Source organism: Alligator mississippiensis, chromosome 11 (assembly GCF_030867095.1).
Source record: "Alligator mississippiensis isolate rAllMis1 chromosome 11, rAllMis1, whole genome shotgun sequence".
NCBI lineage: Eukaryota > Metazoa > Chordata > Crocodylia > Alligatoridae > Alligator > Alligator mississippiensis.
In genome coordinates, this window is record NC_081834.1 from 29,004,953 (window position 1) to 29,028,703 (window position 23,751).

The following is a 23,751-nucleotide window of genomic DNA, read 5'->3' on the forward strand; positions in this document are numbered from 1 at the left end:
AAAGGCAGCTACCTTGTTGCATTCAGCAACCACTAGCACACACAAGCCTGGAAGGACTAAGCACTGAACACAACATATTTGTATTCACATGGACTTTTATGGGAGGAACTGGTCATTCTTATTTCTCAAACACAGACATGTCAGTGGTGCTTTCAGGGAATTAGCAGCTAGGATGTCATTTCACAGTCATTAAACACATGTTTTGTGCCCCAGGCAATAAGCAGGTGGAAAAAAGAAGTCTTAAAAAGCACTGTTTTTTCTGCTTTTGGGGATGGGGGGTGGGGGTCATGCATTGCAATGGTGGAGCGATCTATGAAACCCAGAACCATCACTAAAAGGCAGCAAGGAGGTCTTAAAGAGATCAATTGCAATTTTATCTCCCTTTTCAAGTTCTCATTTCTTTTTATCCCATACCACCAGATAAAAATCTCTGCCTCAAACATGGGTAAGAGATAGATCTTTATTATATTATTCCAAAAAACATTAGCGGCTGTAGGTTTCACCCTTTTATGACTTCACTTCATCTCCACTCCCTTCCCCCCCTACCCCCTACTCTCTTCCCTTTAATATTTTTTCTCTCCAAATCAGAACAACAGGCACAAAACTAATTATGTGATATTTCAGATCCATGTTGTGTTAATGGCACCAGATCGCGTGTGACATTTCCAACTTGTTAGACTATTATTCTCGCTTATTGTTATCTCTGCCGCTCTGAATGCAGTCTCAGGGTTTTATACATCTCCCCTCCTTTCCCCCTCTCCCTCTCTCATTCTCATTTATCAGCTTGGGAGGATCTGTAGAATATTAAACTATGCTGTGTCAGATTGCTGTGTCCACTGTGGACACAGAAAAAATGAAAGCTAGAAGGGAAAAGTAAAGAAGGAGCTCTGGAAAAAGTAAATCCCAGGAGAGCAGGTATGGAAAAAGCCACCAGTCTGACTATCAGGATACAAGCTGCTGTCTGACACTAGAGGCAACTGAACCAAGCCAAGAGATGTTCCTCTTTTGCCTAAACATGCTCCTTCTAGAGAGGATTCATTTTCTGGCCCCTCTCACTTTGCTGCAGAATGGATTTATCACTAGTGGAATATTCTCTATTTGTTCCCCATTTTCCTAACCATAGCTTCACTTTAAAAGCATCTAGCTGTGGCAGCTGAGTAAGCTCCTTTAATAATGGAAGCTGGGATGAGAAGGAACCACCTGGGTAATCAAGTCCGGCAATCACAGACTACTGAGAACATCTACACATGCACATTTATTGTGCAGTAACCAAAATAACTGCAGTATGGGCATGCAGCTACATGTGCATGCCTGTACTGCACAGTAAATATTATGACTTATCTTGACTTGACCTGATTAGTTATTGCGCAGTAACACATGTGTAGACGCGTTACTGCACAGTAATCTAGGGGACCTCCATGCTGGGTCTGCCCAGCCACTAGGGGGCCGACTTGAGCTCAGCTCCAGGGCTCCTGGCTGGCCGCCTCTCCTGACTTCAATTTGGGACTAAAGTTAGTCCCAAGTGCTGGTAACCATGTGGCCAGAAGATGGAGCTCCCCCTGGTGGTCATGGGCAACATGGCCAGCTGCTCTGACCTGGGACTAAATTTTGTCACAGGTCACCTGTATGTGTAGATGCTGGCCTATTCCCGATAACTGTGCAGTAATTTATTGAGCAGTAAATTTAAGCTGGTGCAAATGCATGTGTAGACGCATCCACTGTGGATTTTGGTAGTGTCAGGATGGTGATGTAGCTGTGAAGGCTCAGAGATTACGCAAGGCAAGAATTTCTTAGGGTGGTACTTTTATTGGACCAACTGTGTACTAGACCAAATGAATGTCTTGCATTTGAAAGCTTGTCTAACACTATTACACAGATTCTCCAATAAAATATATCACCCTAACTTTGCCTCTAGTAACTATTTTGTCCCAGAACACCCTGAGCCACAAAGCCCTAACTAACATCTCAATGACAAACTAGCATCTACAGTACAGAAAAACCTACAATGCCTCAAAAACTGCAATGTGCCACAGGAACGGATGAGAAACCAAGGCTGCCACCAAAGTTTTGGGCCCTGAAAGGGCAAGGAATTTGTTAGGGAAAAAAAATGCCCTGCAAGTGACCACACCCCATGCTTCAAAAGTTTCAGTGACCCTTGCCAACTGGACCTGAGGGAAAATCCCTCCCTGACCCCAAATCAGGTTAAGTGGCCACGTCTACATGAGCTGCTGACTGCACAGTTGTTAGTGTGCAGTCATTTAGTACTTTGTGGCAGGCTCCAGACTTACTCACTGCAATGCCAGTACCCATGTGGCCAGTCTGTGGGTGAACTAATCAGCACAGTGCAGCTGGAAGGAGCTCCACTGATTAGTTTGGCACCCAAAGGCTTGGGGCTTAAAGGGAGCCCAGAAGCAGAACCTGGGGGGAGAGAAGTGGGAGCACTGGTAGCAGAGACAGATGCTCTCCCTGCAGCTGGAAGGGATCAAGGACATACGTGCAAGGTCGGCACATCTGGAGGGGTATCACATGCCCGTACAACTACTGGTATGCCCAGAAAGAGCCCAGGCACACACCACATAACTAGCAGGAAGCCGGTAGCTCTCCCCAGAGCTAAATTCCCCGGAAAAGGCCTGGAAGCCCAGACTGCCCAGGTGGCACCAGGGACTCAAACAGGCACCAGCTCAATTGCCACAGCTGGTAGTCCAAGCAACCCAAACCTGATACCACACTCTGGCACCCACAAAGACCCTCACAGGAATGTACAGGTCAACTGGGGCTGGGAGAGGGCAGCCCAGTGGGCACTGCCAGAGCCTACAGAGGGGAGAAATCAGCATGGGACCCCACTGACACCTCACATTTGAGTGTTTGCGGACCCAGAGTGCCCCAGCAAAAGATTGGCAGAGTTGTGAACACTGTGCAGGCATGGAAGGATGTACCTTGAAGTATTACAGTTCCTTGCCATCCGGAACTCAGACCAGAAAGCATACCTAGCAAGGGGCTTTACTGACTTAAGATTTTGTGGGAGAAGGGGGTTCTGGGCAAAGACATCCACATGCTGAAGAAAAGTGCTCAGTGTGGGGGCATCATTGCCCTGCCCACCACACCATCTGAGCTATTTTTATTGAACTATTTTTAGATTGTAATTTATTGAACTATTGTTACATTGTGTTATATTGTATAGGGCCACAGCCAGAACCTCTGCAGCCGTCATCATCAACTGGGCCTTAGCACAGGAGGAGACAGTCCCGTCATCTGAGCATCATCCAAGCTGATCCTAAAAACCTGAATGGAAAGGGGTGGGATGTAGGGGAGGAGGAGCCCCACAGAAGATGTGCCAGCAGAGTTGCCCTGGGTTCTACAGGAACCACTGAACACCACCTCCAGAGGTAAAACCCAGCATAACAACAGGTCATGATGGGTGAGTAGACCCAGGTGCTATGTAGCTCAGGAAGCAGCACATACCCATTGGCTGGTACAGTGGTCATGAGCCGGTCATGTTCTTGTTTATACTTTTTGGTGCTAAAGCACAGTCATTTCATACTTGTTTATATACCCAAGTTACTGTCCAGTAGTGCTGGCAAACACCATTTTTGTGATGCTACTGTGCAATAGCCTAATACTACTGTGCAGTAGTGCTGTGTCAGTTCCTGCCATGGAATGGTACTGCGCAGTAGTATAGGGCTACTTCACAGTCAGTGTCTCATGTAGATGCAGCCAGTAAGCAGATGAACAAGATCCACCAGCCGGGTCTCCAAGAGGTTTCTCAGGACTGCTCAGAGCAGCAGTGCACCTCATCCAGTACCTATCTATAGCTATGCCCAATTTCTGATGCTTCAGAGGCAAGCAGGAAAAATAATCCAGAAGCCAAGTTATACATGAAAAAGGAAAAAAAGTTTCTTCCTGACTCCTACAGTGACCAGAAGAAACCTTGAAACCTGGGATTAACTGATTTAATTCAAAGCTGATATAATTGATTATGATATAACACTATGCGTGGGGAAGGATTCCAGAGGTAGTGCCCCCTCCTGCAGTTCACAAGGTCTCCTGACCAGTGGACAGGGTAGGGCGTAAGAGAAACTGATATAAGGATGGAGGACAATGCTTTGCATCCATGGAGATGCCTTTTCCCCCTGGCTCCTTACAGAAGTTGCACATTGGTGTGTAGTGTCTCAGGCTCTGTCCCACCACTCAGGTGTAAAGAGAAATGGGCATTTGGCTCAAAAACCTCACTAGCGTAACAACCTAAAGTGGATTGTAACAGGAATCCCAGTAGGCAGGACTTACGGTGGTGTACACTGAGAAGCTACACCTGCCTCAGGGGACAGGGACACCAGAGGTGGAATTTCCCATCCCCTTTGTTATTCTACAAGGGGCACTTCCTGGCCCCACTGAATCCAGTGGGGATTTTGTGAAGGTTAATGTTTCATTGGAAAATGTCTTCTATTTACATTCCATAGCTCACAGATCCCTGAGATTCCTAGGACTCTTGAAGGAGACTTCTTTAGATACTCCCTACATTTTGCACCTTTTCCATTCCTACTCAGAATCACAGACAGAGCAGGTCAACTTTGGCAGCAACAATTGCTAGGAAACTGTCACAGCCTTTGACAAACAATTTGGAAAACTAAGGCTCAATATCACATCTGACACACGTGCATCTAAAACTTCCTGGGGCTTGTTAAACTGCTCAAGTATCAGAGAACTCTGGAAAAGACCCTAGCACTAGTCACAGAGATAAAGGTAACCACACTCTATAGCTTTTGCTGTTCTCAGGCTCCCTCCTACATGATTCTGAGGGTGAGATTACACATTAGAGTTAGCAAGTGCTAATTCTAAGGATTGTTAGTGCAAGCACTAGTGATCAGTCACACATTCGGGATGAATACTCCCTCTAACCTGCATTACTCAGACTTGCTGCTGGAGGGCTGTCAAGTAGGCCCTACCCACACCCCTGCAAATCCACTTCATGCCTGCCCTGAAGAGGAATAGGTTGGTTGAGGGTCTACAGAGGTCTGCAGGGATCACTGGGGAACAAACTGGCTGGGCACCTGCTCTCAGTAATACTACTAACTGTGTCCCACTGCCACCTGGGTTTGTGGCAGCATCCTGGCCTGGGTCTTAGCCAGTGAGAAATAATAGGGTTTTCTTTGCGATGATTCCTCCTTAGACTTACCTGAAGTCTCCAGTAGGAACCCCAGACAGCTCCAGAGTCCTTTGAAAAGTTAGTGAGGCTCCTACCATTCTTTAAAGTTTAACAGGGCCTAAGCTGGAGAGATTCCATCCTCCTGAACCCTCTTCATTCCACAGAAGAAGTATTCAGAAGGAGATATTCCTAGAGAGAGGAGACTAAGCAGAGCTACAGCCAAGGCCTTTATGTTGTGGTGCCAAGGGCTTCCCACATGCCACATGTCACCCTCATCCCATGAATCCCAATCCCTTCCATCATCATGCAGTATCCTTGCATTCCCTGCCTACAATTCTTCTCTGCAGCTTTTGACCAGCCCTCACCCCGTTGCCATGTTGCCACATTTCCCTGGAACAGCAGCGACAGCTGCTGCACAATATGCTCCACAACTTGTTTCAGCATCGGGGGAGGAACGGGAGATATAAATAAATAACATAAAATATGTCTGACTTAATCCTTTTATCACTTTATTTCTTCCAGTCATTTATAGAGATAATAATCAGCTGGCTCTGCAGGAGGGACTGATGGAAGCTAGCAAAGAAATATTGTGCAGACTCCATTTCTGCTTCCACTGTGAGTTCTGTGATCACTTGGATTGGATGTAACAGGCTTCATGGAAGTCAAGGCACAGAGCTGACCATTGCATTTGTAACCTGTCTCATTTCCACAGCCCGAAAGGGTGCCAGGTGGCATAAGGGGGGAGAAACAAGGTGCCGTGGAGGTGTGGGGAAAGAGGAGGATGGGGAGTCAGGGGAGAGGAAAAAGAAGAGAAGGTAACAGAAGGCAGAAAAATAAAATGGCACAAAGATAAAAAGAAATAACAGTGAGAGAAGGAAAGAGAAAGAGGAAAAAAAGACAGAGCAAAAGGGAAGATCCCTGCAAGAAACACTAAGGTCAGAAAACAAAGTCATTGTTTCCCTGGCAGACAAGGAGGAAATGGAAGGCAAAATTGTGTTTCAACCTGCTCATCCATCACTGGCCTTTGGAACCTCACTCAGCAGGCAGTATGCTAACCCTCCAAGCCCCAGAGAGGTCTGTGCATCTCCTGGGGCAATTAATGATTCTCCTTCCCCACCCACCCAGTAATAAGGATTCTAACCCAGACCCACATAAAGTGACTCCTGGGTGTAACTAGCAGTTCTGATGAACAGCAGAGCACAGATCACCCACAACACAGAGGCAAGAGCACCCGCTCCTTTGGATCAGAGCAGGTAATTCAGGGTCTGTTCTTCCTAAAACAGAGAAGCCACATACTTCCCTGTCCTTTTCTATCAGACTGGAGGCAAACATCCACATATAAAATGATAAAGTCAAGTGTCCTTAACAGAGCACAGTGTGTGCAAATTCTGTCACATGCTGTATCAAAGCTCCCTCACAAAATTGCCTCTTGTTGCTTGCCCAACGTTGCCTCTTTGGACAAACAGACTGCCTTTGATGATTAAAAGAACAGATTAGCATGGTCATCTTACCTTGTTTATCATGAAGTGTTCACTAGCTTAGTTTCCCCTGGCCTCAGACAGTGACAGGTGGACCCTTAGTTCATTTGAGACATCTCTTTGAATAAGAGTTCCATCCAAATCCATCTTCCCCAGGCTCTAAACTCCTGCTAGACTCAGCAGTTATTTCCCAAATCCCAGATACTGCTGCCTGACATTTCCTAAAGCCTCTTTCTCTCACAGTCAATACCTTCAGCCAGGTTTCCCTGTCTGTCCGCTTTGGCAAGCCCCTTCCCAGGTCCTCTGACCCTGTAAGATCCTTCCTGACATCAACACACCCCCTCCCTTGCCTGTCAGGCTCTTTCATATGGGAGGCACTGCCTTAGAGCTATTGCCATGCTTAGCTTGTTCTGACCTGGCCCAAACCTTAAAACAGCCAAAGCACTGCTGGGCTGGGTCAGGGTGTGCTCACACATGTCAAGGACATGTCCTGCCCCAAGCAATATAGCAAAATCCAAGTACAGTAGTAACCATTCCCCAGCTAGGCAGGTTACTTTATATACTTCTCCCCATTGTATTGTTAGCCATAATGAAGGGATAGCACACTTAGCCACTATCCATGCAAACGCTGGCGTTGCTACAGAGGATTCAACACAGTCACTCCCCTGTGAACGTAGTGACTGAAGCATTCGAGCTACAAGAGACTCTAGTACCGAACACTCACTCTGTCAAGCCTCACTCATTACAGATTCATTTTAAGGTGCTTTTTTTTTACCTCCTGCAGTGCCTGGATTCTCTGTGTGATTCTAAGAGAGGTTTAAAACCAAAATCTCTCCCTTTCTCTCTCTCCCTTTCTGTGTTTTCCCCCATTTTTAAATCCCTTTCATTAACTGTCACAACTGCAGTGCTCAGAAAAGCAGCTGTGTCAATCAGGAAATTACCCACTAGAGGGCGAGACCATTATGTCCTTGATGGCCTTAGCTTTCATCTGCCCAGTTTGGGGTTCAATCCAGTGACCTCTCCAAGCATCTCTGTTAACTGGCCTTAACTGACTCTCACTGGCAGTCCATGGGAGAGGGGAGCTGTAAAGGTCAGGCTGAGATTATCCTCCTATTCCCAGTGGAGCACAAGGGCTCCTTCCAAAAGCCAAGCCTTACAGCTGAGATCAGGGTATGGCTCAGGCCTCCCTCTATCCATTCTTCACAGCTCCAAGTATGCTGAGGGCATTTAATAAACAATAACTAGCAGTGATTAATTCCAGCCCTCTCCTGGGGGTGAGATACAGCCCTGGTTTGTTAGTCTCGGTGGGGGAGGAAGAAAAAAAGCCTGATTAATTAAATGCTTTCCTACATGAGTTTGTTCTAAAAGCCTGGAATTAACAATGGAATCAATGGCCCACTGAGAATGCAGCACAAATCCCCAGAAAACAGCCTTTTGAGCTACCAAGTAAAGGCTTTGCAATCCCTTCTCCACTCCTTGGGGCCCACAAAACTAGCAACCTGGCTGTAAGGGATCAGGCTCTGGGTTAGCTCCTTATCAGAGTGAAGAGGCCAGGCTGCAGGTTTGGGGTGGGGGCTCCTTCCTACTTTAGCAGTTGTTTGTGCACCAGGACAGTTCCCCTGCATTTCCAGGAACAGAGCTCATGCCTTGCGAGTGGCACACAGCACTGCAGCGCTCTCCTGCACGCTTTCAGGGGGCCCTCATAAAGTTTGACCTTCGTGCTGTAAACCTGTGGCTGGTTGCCGAGCAAGCCATTCCCTCCTCAGTGATTTAGCAGGGATTGTGGAAACACAGCGGCAGTTAGTCTGGGTTAGCCTAACAATTCATCAGCCATTAGAATACCCCCGACTCTGGCTGCTTCTTGCTTTCCTTTCCTCATGAGGGCCTCAGCCAGTGCCCCCCCAACCCTGAGCCTTACAGGGCTAGGAAGGCAAAAGAGGGAAAGGGGTGTCAATCAGGCGGCTGCTCATTTCTCTCTCTTTCATAAAGCTCTCAGGGCCATATCTGCAGGCAGGGGAATATTATCTCTCCTTGGTGCTGTTAATCTCTTTATGGCATTATTTGGCCCTTTCTAACGGCCATTGATTTTTTAACGACCCTTTACAGCAACTCTTCAGATCTATTTGGTCTAAATTACTAAACACCAATGCCCTGGGCAAACACAGGAGCAAATAAAGCAAAACAGAAAAGCTTGTTAAATAATTATGTCATTTTTCACCTTCTTTCAGTGCCTATCTCCCTTCATTCTCCCCCCACCCCACCTCCAGCTTTTATGTGCATGCTGTTACCTGTGTTCCCAAACTGCCCTCCATTCATTTGTCAGTGATTCTTCTCCAAGGGACCCCTAGCGTTCCCTCACCCCACAAACAAAGCCATCCGCAAGCCTTTAGCTCTGCCAGTGAACCCCAGTCCTGACCTGCAGCACTGCTGTTAATAACCAAACTGGGCTACCACCTGGTTCTGCTAATGCACCTGTCTTTCAGCACACCATGCTCTTCTAGTCCTGGCCCCTTACCAGCTACTCTCGGTGCTCCTCGACCCTGAGCTGGTTGCATTCCCTGCTACACCAGTCCTGGAGCATCACACTACTTTGCTTGTGCTTGTCCATCTAGACATGAAACCCGCTCCGCTAACGTGCTCCTAAGATTCTGTCACAACCCAAGGGTGTGATTTTTGTTTTGTGTGTGCTTTGGCACCACTGAATTATTTTCCCGCCAAATTGTAGCTTTCTTTGCAGTGTGCATTTCTTTTTTGCAGTTAAGAAATGCTCGTTGCAAAGAGTTCCCGCCATTTGTATGATAATTCGAGTCCCATTATTGGCTTGCGTGACATTATTCACACGTGGCGGCTAGTGATTGGCTTGCTAGCCGTATAAAAAGCTTGAGTGGTTTCTGCCCAAGTTGGAGGACTCCACGAACACCAGGAGGAGGGATCTTCACGCTGTGCGAAGATCTCTAAGCGCTGCGGAGCCTATCGGACCCAGCGCATTTCAAGTAGGCAACAGAGGTCTGATCAGCCTCTAGCCTCTCCCCGTTGCCATTCGCAATCCTCGACGTATCCCTCTCCCCGCACACAAAAGGACCCACGGAGCCTCAACCACTCCGTGGGAGAGACCCGAGCTTGTCGTAGTCCTCAAACGAGGATTTAATCGGAGCTGTGCCTGGGAAACTGTTCAGCCTACACCGCGACCATCTTCGGTGTAAGTAAACAATCTTGAATCAACCATTACGCGTCCATGACTAATTCTAGCGTGTCGCCTGTTTTCTCCGACCCAGCGTGCCCGGGCTGCTGGCCACAGCCCGTGCGGCACGAAAAAGGGCCCGGATCACTCCCAGCCCGCACAGATTCCACATCCCAGACCCACATCACCTCCTGCTACTTCAGTCTTGGTTCTCGTTCCAGCTAACAGCACTGGCTAGGGCAGTCTGTGAACTGGCACTGCACAAGCACCCTTCACACATTCCTGCCAAAGTGTCCTGAATTCACCCCATAGCATCTTTGTTATTCTAGTGCTGTGCTTCCCCTGAAAATGGTACTGAATTTTGTAGTGGTCCTGAGATATGCAAGGCTGCGACCACCAAATTCATTACCTTGTGCTCATACTTACTACAGTCAATGATCTGAGCTTTCCAAGAGAAGGCTAACAAGGAGGAAGACAAGCTCTGTAATAAACTAAGGCTACTGCTTGTAATATATTAAGGAAATGACATTCACTCCAGATTAATATATTTTAATTTATTTCTATTTTCCTGAGCTTACCCCATGTCCAGCAGTCGCTGTCTCCCTGTTTCACTGTTCTGTACATGTCCAAATGAAATACTGCATGGTATTGTCTAATATTATGTTAAAATACACAATATATCACACTGATGCATTTGGTGAGTATGACATAAAAATGACTAATGTGCTCTGGCCAAACATTTAAATGTATTCATCCTGCATTAGTTCAAAATGAATATTAATATGCTGGAAAACGGCTCATGTGATGAGGGTTTCATGTTGTATTAGAGAGGACAATTCATTCTTGCCTCATTTTCTGATCAGTTCAGGGTCCCAATCCAGGAAAGATACCACTAATAGAGGCCTATTAGAATAAGGGTTTGTTCAGGAATAATGTCATGACCCAAAGGTCTGATTTTTTTTGTGTGCGCTTCGGCACTAAGAATTATCCCCGTGGGTTTACAGCTTCATTGCACAGAGGAGTTCTGCTGTGCAGAGAACCCGCGTGCAAAGGAGTGTTCCCGCCACTTTGCAGCTATCTTTGCAGGGTGCATTTCCCTTTGCAACACAAAAATGCACGGTGCAAAGATTTCCCGCTCGTCGTATGCAAATTCGTGCCTCGTAATTGGCTAGTGCTAAATTATTCACACGTGGCGGCTAGCGATTGGCCTGCTAGCTGTATAAGAGGCTTGAGCAGTTTCCACCCAAGCCGAAGAGGACTCCGCATCCATCTCGTGGGGACTCTGGGTGTGCGCGGCAGGGTAATAGAAACCCTGTGTGTCGCTCAGAGGAGTTTGGCGGCCTGATCCACCGCCCACCTCTTCCCGTCTTCGAACGGAGCCTACTATAAGACGTAACGACGAGTTTAATGCGCGCTTGTCCTGGACATCCGGAGTTTGTCTGCGTGGAGCCTAGCAAGCTCCACGTGATTGTTCGTGTTCTGTCTGCGTGGAGCCTTGCAACCTCCACGTGTGTTCGTGTTTTCTGTTGTAACCGCAACTCAAGCAAGTTCTCAGCTTACACCACGACCATCTCGGTGTAAGTAAACAATCTTAAAATCAACCGTTACGTGTCTGTGCCTAATTCTAGCTCGGCGACCTCCCTCTCCGACCCGGCCTGCCCGGGCTGCCGGCCACAGCCCATGTGCAGAGCGACGAAAAAGGCCCGGGGTCTGACCCGGCCTGCACATGGCGACGAAGATGGGATCGGGATCACCGCGGCACATGCCGATGGGATCAGGAGAGGGCTCGCTAGAGTTAGAATTAGTTGAGAACTGCCCTTGGAGAAGCGGGAGATGCAGCGTAGCAAGCGTCGGAGAACTGGAGGCGCACCTCGCGTACCACCAGGCGGGCGGAACGGGCCAGAGATGTGTCTGTGGACACCTTTCGTTAAGGGGAGAAGAGGGAACTCCAGAAGTCGGAGCCCTAGAAGGGAAAGAGATATATCTTCACCCCGTGGCGTTCAGGTGTATCACGGGCGATGAGCAGGTCCTGTACAGGCCCCTCGATGCTGTGACCCTTGCCGAAGTCGACCCGGCAAGCGCAGTAAGCCCGACCCCCACCCGGGAGTGTGTCCGTTGCTCACGGTGTGCCCAAGAGATGGGAGAGACGATGCCAATCGGCTGGTTTTCCCCTTGCATGGTGGTGCCTAGACTAAGGAGTCGTGAGCGTCCGTTCGAGCTCCGCGAAGACCTGGAGACGGAGGACCGCACCGTAAATGAGAGAGTGGTCCTACGGTGCGACAAGGGGGGAAAACTAAATGCAATCTTTCAAACTATGGCTGATTTAATGAGTGAAACTTTAAGCTTAAAGACCCAGCTGCATATGGCCGTTCGGGCGGTCGGAGAAGCGGCTGAGAAAAGGGATCTTGAGAAGCCCCAACAAGATGGTACCGAGCAGAGGGAAGACCACGTGGAGGAGCCGGAAGTGAGGGATGGAGCCTTCTATACACTTAAGTGGCTCAGAAAAGGTGAAAATATGGCCCCTGCAATTTGGGATGCTTTTTGTTCTATCCCTTAAAAATTCCAGTCATTTTGTAAAAAGAAAGATTTCACAGGACCTCAGTGTCATTCAGAGGAAGGGATTCTGAAGGGCCAGGACGATATCCGATTTAAATGCAATTATTAAAGTTTTGCTTGCCTGGTTTGAACCTCTAGGGGCCAATCTTCAACTGGTGGAAATTGGCCTAGTTCTATCAACTGCAATTCAGCCTGGCTTGCTTGCTAGATCAAATCTGTATGCAAGATTTCTCAGACTATAATGGTCTCATTCTTGCTGGAAACACCACCTGGGCACCGCACTTCAAGAGGGATGTGGCCAGCCTGGAGAGGGTTCAGAGGAGGGCCACCTGCTTGGTGAGAGGCAACAGGACAGGCCCTACAAGGAGGGACTGAAGAACCTGAACCTGTTCAGCCTCAGCAAGAGGGGGCTGAGGGGGGACCTGGTGGCTGCCTACAAACTCATCAGGGGAGATCAACAGCAAATAGGTTGAGCCCTTTTCTCCCCAGCACCACCTGGGGCGACAAGGAACAATGGTAATAAGCTGATGGAGAATAGGTTTAGGTTAGAGATCAGAAGGCAATATTTTACAGCTAGGGTGACCAAAATCTGGAACCAACTTCCCAGGCAAGTGGTCCTCGCCCCTACCTTGGGCAAATTCAAGAGGAGGTTGGATGATCACCTGTCTGGGGTCTTGTGAACACAGCATCCATTCCTGCCTGTGGCAGGGGGTCAGGCTAGATGATCTGTTCAGGTCCCTCCTGACCCTAGCTACTATGAAACTATGAAACCACCTATTAGAGCTCATTTTGGTATATTATTTTTCCCTACTTTTACCTTCAATCACTGATGAAAACTGGGGCCACCTTAGTTAATCATATTTGTATTTAGTTGGACCCAAGTATTGGGTGAAGGTTTGTGTTACCTTTTCACAAGTGCAATGCTTTTTCTATTTGTTATAGCCGAGTAGCCAACCATTGTAATGTACAATACTCGCTCAGAAAACTGCAAGAGCCCCAAAACCATATATTATCTCCAGACACCACAACCTATATCACATGCCAGAAAAGAGCAAGTCTTAAAAACGTATTCCCCACCCTGACTCAAACGCTATATTAAAACATTAAAAATATTATTCGAGGATCATAAATTTGAATAATTTTTATTTATATAATAGGAGCAGGATCCACCATATTAATATGTAGAAGAAGATGGTCCCTGTTCCGAAGACCATACTACCTAAATAGATAAGATGACGTGGACAAGTCATTGCCTCTCCCCAAAGTTACATGGCAGGTCAGCAAAAGAGCTGAGAACAGAACCCAAGCTTTGAGGGTCTAGAGAAGAGATGAAGAACTCAGTTTGACTTCTGCCTATTACAGGGCTTCACTCGGCTCTAGAGAATGAACAGTTCCAAATCAGACCAAACACCTGTCAAATGCAGTGCCCCATCCTCCTGCACTGGTCTAAGGCCAATGCTTCACACAAAGGCCAAACAAATCCATAATTAATTATCACTACCACAGTGCTGAGGTGGGACCAGGAGCACACTGTGCTGGGCTCTGTACAGATCAGAAAGAGGATCCCTGAATTAGAGAGCTTAAGGCACTTATCTGTTCACCTCGTGCCCTGTGAAGGACCGGGGAAGTTTCTGTCAAATGTAGACCAGTTCAACCAGGCCTAATCTGAGACCATTACTGCTGTGGAGCAGCCTGGGTGACCATACTGGGTGGGATGAGCGAGATACAAATTTCTGCTCTGCAAATCACCATGGAAATGTGTAGAGGACAAGGTGGTTGTATAGATCCCTAGGCACAAATAAACGCATGTTAAAAAAAAGCCCTTTCAAACTGAGGGTATTTGTGTTAAGGAACCTCAGCCATGCAAGCTCATAGCACTGGACTCCTTCAGAAATGGTTGCCCAGGAACACATTCCCTTCCCCTCATATACCCATACCCCAGATCCTTTTCTCTCACCCCTGTGGCTCAAGGAACCAACTAAACCATATCCCCCTTGCATCTGCAGCTGGAAGGAATCGTTAGACATGGTGCCTGTGCCAACATCTCTGAAGTGGAACTGACAATGTTAAAAAGACAAATCTGATATCCATTCAGATTTGATCACATAAATCTGGTATTTTAAAGTGGGTTGGAATTTGTTTAGTTTATACACACATACACACACACATGTGTGTGTATGCACGTGTAGGCTAGTAGTAATTTTTTTTTCTAAAATGGAGGGAAAAACATAAGCCCATAACCTTTGCCGAACAGTTTGAATGACCTTTGGGAATGCCTGATAAGTGATAAAAACAACCTGAAAAACATGTATCCTTGCATCATTTAAGATGACCTTTCAGAAGGGAGAGATGGGAAAAGGGGAAGAAGGGAAAAATAAGGAGGGAGAAAAAGTTTTAAAACCAAACATCCAACGGTGGCATTTGAAACAGCTGCCACTAGGACGGAAAAATAAAAATAAAGAGAGATTCAACATTTTATTTTCCCCCATCAAACAATATGTTCCCAGCTAATGGCAGAATAATAAAAAATTACCCTGTGCAGTCTGAGCGAGAGAGAGGAGAGGAAGAGAAAAGAAAGGCAGACGGGGAGGGGGAAAGGTTATTATAAATGTGTCAAGCTTGTTTATGGCCCTTTATCAGCAAGCGAGGGGAAAAGAGAGAGGCGCCGTTAACATGCGTTTAAAAAGTGTTTGGCAGCTTCGCCCGGGAATGTAAATAATCTTTATATTCAGAAGCATTTATGTTTCTAGGAGGGTGCGTAGCTGTGTGCCACCCAGAATGACAGGTTTTTGAAGGACCTTCTGAAATTGCTACTGAATTCAGCCACCTAGATTTGAAACCTGGTTAGTTAGAAGACTTAATATGCTGTTAAAACAGGCAGGGCCTCACCAGGAGGAAAAGAGGCATTACTGATAAATTTGATGCTGAGGAGAAACATTGCAATAAAGACCACATTCTGCTCTGGTTTCCATCCTCACTGAAGTCAGTGGGCCAAAATCCTGTCATTATTACACCACTGCAAACCTCATCTTACCCTACTGAAGTCCAACAAAGTCACTCCAGTCCACAAGAGCAGCATTTGCTTAAATGATTTCCACAAGGTGTAAATCAGCATAGGATTAACCCCAGTGGACTGGACCCTACCAGTATAAACCAACCATTATCTTCAATGTCTTCAACAGCACTGAGTTACACCAGCTGAGATTCAGCAATATCTTTTCATGCTGCTACTTATCTCTGCTTCAGTTAATTCAGCTGGTCAGTAAATTGCTCCCATTTATTTATATTTTATATAGTTTACCAGGAATACCCCAACCCCCCACTTTCAGAAGAGCTGACATCTCATTTTTCAAGAGGAAGAGGGCTGAGATGAGAATGGCAGCAGCAGCATAGGTAAAATGCAAGATCTGTGAACACAGAGACAGAGCAAGCAGCTCAGCGCTTCTCACTTACATGGAGAAGAAGATTCACTCTCCTCCATTTAACTGTGAGGCACTTTAAAAAGCAGCTCCCTTTGGGGATGAAGAATTTGCCCTTTGCTTCAATGAGACATTTAAAATCACACTCATTACTCTTGGAAATCACACTTGGTTAAACTGTCACCTTCCAAGTGCCAAGAGCTGTGCAGTGCACCGGAGCCCTGTGACACACCCACCGATACATAGTGGGCTCTGGCATGTGTGCTGGGAGTCGGACAGGACTGAGCAGTTCTGAGCCAAAAGAGGTTGGGTGGGAGGGAGGTGTTCTCAGCTTGAGGGGATGGATTTTGCTCAAGTAGGGTATGGAGAGGAGGAACTGAGACAATGAAGTATTTTTCCGAGCTGGGAAGGGAAAATGGCAGGGCCTCAAAATGGAAAGGTGACATCAGGGTGGGCGCATAATGGATGTAAATTGGGGTGAGGGTGACAAACTGTTGAGGGGTGGTGAGTGATGCTTTGAGCATAGTGGAGCTGTAAACATGGGTGACTGGTAGGAGGATTGTGAGTAAGGGGGAAAAGGGCAGGGTGAAGAGCAGTACCTGAGTGGGTGCATGAACATACTGGGGTGATGGGTCACTGGGGATGAAAGATAGAGATGAGGGAGTGGGTGAGGGCATGAGAAAAATTAGTGGCATGTGTGCATGTAAGTGAAACAAGAGGGGGAAGGGAAAGAGAAGCCAGACTGAAGGAAAAGAGATAGGGTGACAGAAGAACAATATTTATCTTGCCCTGACCTTCACTGTAAAGGAGAAAAAAATCCCTCTCTAGGGAACCTCTGTAACAGGGGTGGGTAAAATACAGCTCACGGGCCAGATGTGGCCTACCAAGCCATTCTATCCAGCCCACGGGGCCCCTAAATATTTATTTTCTAAATTTTTTATCTGCCCCTGGCTGCCTGTCATGCAGCCTTCAATGGCTTGCAAAACTCAGTAAGCAGCCCTCTGCCCGAAATAACTGCCCACCCCTGCTGTATAAGATCCTAGATTTATATTTTGAAAACACAGCAAAGCTAGCAGGAGGAGCAGCTGTATAGAGAAGGTCCTCATAGCAGGCTATGGTAGCTGAGGACACATCACTTCTTTGGGCACTGGAAAGGCTGACACACCTGCAGCCACACAAGGCCCTGGGTCATGGGAAGGGCCCCCTGCCAGGTCAGGAAATAATGCCATAAACATGCCCTCTCACAGGCAGCCCCAACCACAAATAGTCTTGCAGACTGTTTGTCTCAGGTCTGAAGGAGAGAACCGCTACCTCCTAGTTCTTTAAGGGTGAGCTGGAGTCAGCAGAAGGCCTGGCAAAGACCACAACATCCCAAATCCCTCTGCTTCCCTTTACAGTTGTGGTGGCAGCAGCAATGGTAGAATTGCTGTTAGAAACAACACAGAGCTACACCGCCAATACAAAAAGGGAAGAATTAAACAAAGCAAAGAAACAAACGATCAATGTTATCTCTCAATACAGAGCGTGTGTGAGCAACACATTGCAGGCAAGTTGATGCATCACAGCCAGAAACAATGACAAGCCAGCTTGTGTGGGGAGTACACTTTAGAGATGTGGGTGGGCTAGAAGCAGGTGAACACAATGATGTTTTCAAGGATGGTCAAGAAGTCATGTGTGTAAATGTGGGAGTAAGTGCATTGGTAATGTACTTACAGTAAGGGAATAGGTCTCATGTTTGTGTTATACTGGGCAGGTAGACACGTTCATTAATGTACCATAGTTACTGCACATTCAGTTTAGTATTTCCTTAATGAAGTCCAACTTAATGAGTAGTAACTACATTTGCTGCACAGTAGTGCTGGCGCAGTTTTCTTGTGATGGTTACTGCTCAGTAGCCTAATAACACTGCACAGTAGCTTATTAGTATGGTTTTTGACCGGTATGCTACTATGCAGTGTTACTAGGCTACCATGCAGTAAGCGTTTCGTGTAGATGCGCCCACTGTATGTGATATGCTCTATGCAGGATATACATGCAACCAGATGTGGAAGTGAGCTGCTTAGGTAGAAGGGTTGCATGTGGAACAATGCATTCTTATTTAAATTAAAATATCAGACCCAGTTATTAGGGCTGTGTGAAGCTTTGGTCCCCGATTCAATTTGGCGGAGATTTGGTGGCTGAATCTCTGAATCCAAATCGAATCAGGAGACCCTTCAATCTCTCCGAATTGAATTAGAACCCTCTGAATCGATTTGGAGAGATTCAGCGATTTGGCGATTCGGACATAGACACAGCTTTAAATGTTTTTTCTACATACCTCAAGGTACCAGGCAGCTTGTGAATGCTGTGCAGAGGGCTCCCCAGCGTGCTTAGCAGCAGACCTAGAAGTGGACCAAAAGCACTTCCAGTCCACTTCTGGGGCCGTCAGGGAGTGTGCGGGGGGCACCCCTGCACCCAGGTCGGCAACTGGTGCCTCCTGGGCCTGGGGGGCACCCGGGGTCCCCTCACAGCCAATCACTGAGCCAGGGGACATGGGGGGGACCCCCTCATGCACTGCCTGGCAGATCCGGAAGTGGACTAGAAGTACTTTCAGTCTACTTCCGAGTTTGTTGCCAAGTATGCGGGGTCCACCCCACTCTCCTGTGGAACACTCCATGTGCCCCAGCATCGTGGCATTCACGAGCTGCACCTGGTACCTCGAGAGATGTAGAAAAAACATTTAAAGCTGTGTCTATGGCCTAATCACCGATTCTCAAAATCAGCATCGAATCTTCAGATTCGGATTCGGCCAAATTGAATCGGGGACAATGATCCAAATCAATTAATTGAATCACTGTCCCTGATTCTGGCCAAATCTGAATTGAACATGGCCCATTTCGCACACCCCTACCAGTTATCACCAAGAATTCCAAAGAGGCAAGTGAATTAAAGCAAAGTTCACAAGTCTCCATTTAAGTGTCTAAACTGGTGGCCTCATTTTCAAAAGCATTGAAGAAAAGTAAATGGGATCTACAGAGCAATCACCACTGCTTGAAATTCAGGCTGCTGATTTGGTGTTTGGTGCCCATCACTTGTCTAGCTTTCACGCAGACTGGCCAAAATCTGAACAGTTGGACTGCTCATGTTACATTTCCCTTCCCCAACCAGATGTTCTTCATTCTAGATTATTCCTAATTCTTACCTGATCTTACAAAGGAGCCTGGAATTTGTTGTGAATCTGTATGTTTTCTGATCTAGCAGGTATAGTTAGAGCCTATCATTTCCTGCTTTTCTGTACCCAGCACACAAATAGGAGAAAAACACCCGTTAGAGCAGCTGGTTAGAACTGGTTCTAACCTGGGACTGGTTACAGCAACCACTGGAGCTGTTCTAACTTGCACTTGGAGGCAACAGCCCCCATTAACATTTTTGCAATCAAGAGCAGCAAAAGCAGCAAAAGCATAGCATCCAGCTTATTTTCTTCCCTTAACACAATCAGAATGGCAGGAAAGGGCCAGGATGCAAGCCTGATAATGAAAGGCCTGAGGAACAATGCAAGCCTCTGCCATTGAAGTGGAACATGTTAGCATGCAAGGCATTTTCCCACCTCCACTTGTAGGTAACAGGTGCCAGCTGAGCATCCTTGGAGACCTTTATACATTCATTAACAGAAAAAGCAGATGAAGTGGAAGTGAAAATGTCCCCAGACCAAGCTATCCCTGTATACAAGTCCCTAGCTGGAAAGCCCAGGGAGAGAACCCATACACTCCTTGGCTTCTAAGCTTCAGCTCCAAACAACTGTGGGTTTGTGATGGGGACACCAAGTCTTTATTAGACAATTTCCTGCATGTGTCCAAAATTGCCACCAGATGGTAACAACTTTCAATTTCTACCAACCTGTGATGCATTTGGACTGGAAGGAAAGGACACCACTTCACACCATTACTACACTCCTGAACTGTCTGCTCTCCCATGGTGAGCCAACTGCTGTCCAACGCCTGTCACAGTATTTTACATACGATCTCAGTAGCATTGCCAAAAGAGCAGAGTGCAACTTGTCTACAGTACATATCACATAAACCCTTCCATGAAACATTTGAATATTGTCATACTTGTGATATATTTCTATAATAGGAGCCGGCAAATTCACCACGCAGCATGCCAGCCTTCAGATGGAAATCTACATTTAAATACATTTAAATGCAGATGCGTTATATTTACTGCAAAGAGTGTGAGAGCGATCTACAAGCAAAAACAGGAAGCAGTGCTCTAGCTAAAGAAGTAAATGGCAATCGCAGGCAGAAAACCCACTGCAATTCATGCATCACGCAAATGGTTGCGTATATTAAAGCAATGAGGACAAGGAGTATTGATTTAGCACAAGTAGCAAGAGTCCCAGGTGCTAAAACCTGGAGAAATACAAACCACGCTGGGCAGAATAACAACAAAAAAGAAATGATAAAAGGATATGAGTGTTTGAAAAGACACGTAGGACGAGCTATAAATTCTAATAATCCATATTTCTCGAAAGCAGCAGCTATTGACTCAAAAACAAAAGAGCAGGCGTTGTAATGTAACAAATGTCAGATGGGATAGCGGCAGGAATTCAATTTACTCTGGCCATATATCAACTTGAAACTTAATGTAATGGCATGTAGTTAAGGTTGCACCCTCACTTAATAGCTATTACCAGTCCTGGGTGGGTTTTCCAGCGAACATAAAGCAGTGAGTAATTGGCAGTGCACTGCCTATATCACTGGTAATGAAAAAAAGATCCCAGTAGCCTGGAAGGGCTGTGATGAGGAGAAAAGCAGGGAACTCAGGCAGAAAGGGGCAGTGGGTATTGTTGGTGAACCAGCCAGAAGTTTGCCCTCCCAGAGTCCCTTTTGAAAGGGTTTCAAGGTAGGTTACAAAGTATATCTGTAGCTACACTGGGAGAAGGTAGAATGTCAGAGCAAGGTCCTCTCTAGAAGGGTAAGGGCCATCTGGCTCCAGTTTGACATCCTCTCTGGTCTCTTGTGTGGGCTGGATCCATGCCTACTGGAGAAGAAACCCAGAACAGTTCCATGGCAGCCGGCTCTGGCATGTGACTATGTATTACTACTAGGGCAGTAGCACTGTAGTCAGCCAATTAAGGCCAGCATAATTAGATCTCTTCAGTGACTGCAAGCAGCTGAGTTAAACAGCAGATTTCCTGTTCAACAGTTATTAGGGCTGTTGAAGTGAGGAAGCAGAAGTGTCTGCCTTACTAGAAACCGTCCTTACTCTGGCCATTCTGGTTAGAAGCAAAGAGACATTTGCTGAATGGAGGAGCAGGGGAAACATGGACATTGGACAAAATATAGTAGCAACTCATCCAAAGGAATCAAGGGAGGTCAAAGTTTCAGATCTGCCCTCATTATATTATAGCTATGCAAGGATATTCCCATTATACATGTGATTCAGCATATGAAAATAAGGCTTGCAAATGCCATGTTCCTGGTGATACCATACTCTACATTTTTGGTTGTTCCTAAGTAGTGGTCTGGAATCTAATCAGGCCCCAGAAGAACCAGCCCAAATTTGTTAGAAACATGTCCTAACATGATGCTCTTTAAATGCTTCAAGGAAGGTCATTTAAATGCTTGTATTAATAAAATAACTACAACATATAGGCATGCATAGTTCAAGTATCACTTTTGTCTTCTTTTTGTTACCTAGGCCATACCTAGGGCTAAATGCTGTATCACAGTGGTTTAACCTTTTTTAATCCGCAGACCCTTAAAAAATTTCAAATGGAGGTGCAGACTCCTTTGAATTGTAAGTATGGGCATTCACATACTTTTCATTGATCATAGTCATATTTCATGGACTCCTTAGATGTAGTCTGCAGACCTCAAGGGGTCCATGGACCACAGATTGAAAATCATTGCTATATCAAGCAAAGAGGCTCGCTATGTCAATCTAATGGTCAAATGATTAATGTTAAATCAATGCATCTTTACACCAGTCACCAACAACACAATGACTTCACTTAAGTTACTACTTTGCCAAACGTGACACATATTGCAGTGTGTGGATACCAAAGTTGCCACTCTGTACGGAGTGACTTTTGAAAATGGCACCAAGGGATCTGAATTGTTTTCTCTCTCAGTGACTTTAGATCAATGTACTCTATTAAAAAAAAGAAAAGGGTGGGATCTTTTCCTAAACAAAGGAGATGTACAAACACAGCCTGGGATCCAATGGTCAGACCGGGCCCTTTCCTGCTTCCACAGAATCTCCACAGGTGAAGATTTTACAGGACAAACTCCCCTCAATTACACTGGTACAGGCCTATCATTTTCAGGGTGGCTGCACAACTGTTACCAAGGACAAAGTTAGGTCTTTCAGGTGGAACCTGCTTAAAGAAGCCTGGTGGCAATGAAGATGAACTTAGCTTATTTGCTCATAGTTGTATTGACTCCCCAGAGTGAATAAATAGAAAAAGATCATTTTGATCAGTGTATTGAACAGATCTGAACCTACTTGGGGAGCAGGGAACTCAGCACAGATGCAGGAAGCAGAGCCAGTGAAATAACATGGGATTTTTAGAGCCACACTTCAGACTAGACCTTTCTTCCATTGTTTCATTCCTAAAGGTCTTGTCTTTATTGAAGATTCCAATTCTCCCTCTTCTAGGGCTGGCAAACATGCAGTAGTGCTAATCCTTTTCCCTATGAACTGTAATTTCCTCCAGTGCAATTTAGCCACAACTGATACATGTCTAAAGCAGATAGTTTACCTGTCCACACTGAGATGTGCAGTGATGTACCTTGCACTAACCTTTGGCTCTCTATGATTGCAGCTGGAACAAGTCATATGTAAGCAAGGTCTCTGAGTAGCACTTGTCAGTCCCTGGGTCCCGTTTCAGTGCTGTAGTCCATTCCCTTTACCTACCAGCACCTTAACAGTGTCATTACTGTCTTGTCCCAGTCTCAAGGGCATTGAGGGAGAAGCTGTCTGGCATTGGAGGGACCTGGGATTGACAGAACAAAGAAACTGCTGAAAATATTCTGAGAGGCTGTTTACAGCCCCATAAAGATTTTATGTGTTGCATTTAGCCTCGTGTCTCTGCATTTGGCGTGTTAAATGTAGAACATTTTACTTTAATGCCATGGCGGCTGCAAGCAGGAATATTTAACTCTAATAAATAATAGGTAATCACTGTTTACAGAGGATGGATTGAAAATGGCCATGGGAGAGTCTGCCTTCTACAGTCCAAAGCCACAGGCTGAAAACAGCACTAACGTCAGAAGCTTCCCATGCCCCACAGTGGGATCTCCCCGAAGAAAATAATGGTATAAAATAATGGAACATGCAGGTTCATTAAATAAGGAACTGGTCTGTAGCCTGGACACACAAGGCTCATGCAAAATTGCCCAAAAGCCAACATTTTTTTTCAATTTGGAAAAGGGGAGAAAGAGAGACAGAAGCAGATGGACCCCAACACCCTCTACAGTGGTTGTTGTACTGGAAATGAGATTCAGAGCTGTCTGGAAACTGGATTATTGCAGGAAAAATGCAGAAGAGGAACTTCTCCAGCCATTCCAGACTAAGCCCAAAAACTTTAGTAGAGGAGAGATCTGTACCATCTGTTGTGTAAGTTTACTTCATTGTGGTCTTCTGCTCACTGAGAGTATGATCTGTTTCCCAGTTTGGATAAAAGTCAAGGCAGACGACACTTACATGCCACCCAACAACATTTGTCTTTTTGCATGAACTCAGCACCAATGGAATTGCTACTAGTAGGGTCTCTGTGATGAATCCTTCTCTGCAGTAGACACATCCCACCCAGCATTCAGGAAAATGATTCTTCAACCTGAAAACTAGATGCTTGTTCTTGAGAAGTGCAGAACAGAGGCCCTGTTGGGAATTCTGCCTGGGTAAGGATTTGATGTGTTCTAACAGTGAGCTACCAAGCCCTTTCAGGTAAACAAATCAACTGGAAGCTTTGGTCAAAGCTCATACCAAGGG

At 46.2% G+C, this 23,751-nt stretch overlaps 1 long non-coding RNA gene across 6 annotated transcripts in view; it reads right to left on the bottom strand.

The window, feature by feature from the left end:
* LOC106738191 (uncharacterized) overlaps positions 1–23,751 on the bottom strand; it is an 85,735-nt gene that overhangs the window by 12,246 nt on the left and 49,738 nt on the right. The window contains exon 1 of one of the 6 annotated variants that reach the window (XR_009455605.1): positions 6,655–7,249. The exons of the other annotated variants lie outside the window; for them this stretch is intronic. This is a non-coding gene — a long non-coding RNA (uncharacterized LOC106738191). Of the gene's footprint in view, positions 1–6,654; positions 7,250–23,751 lie in introns of those variants that run through there. 6 annotated transcript variants of the gene reach the window in all.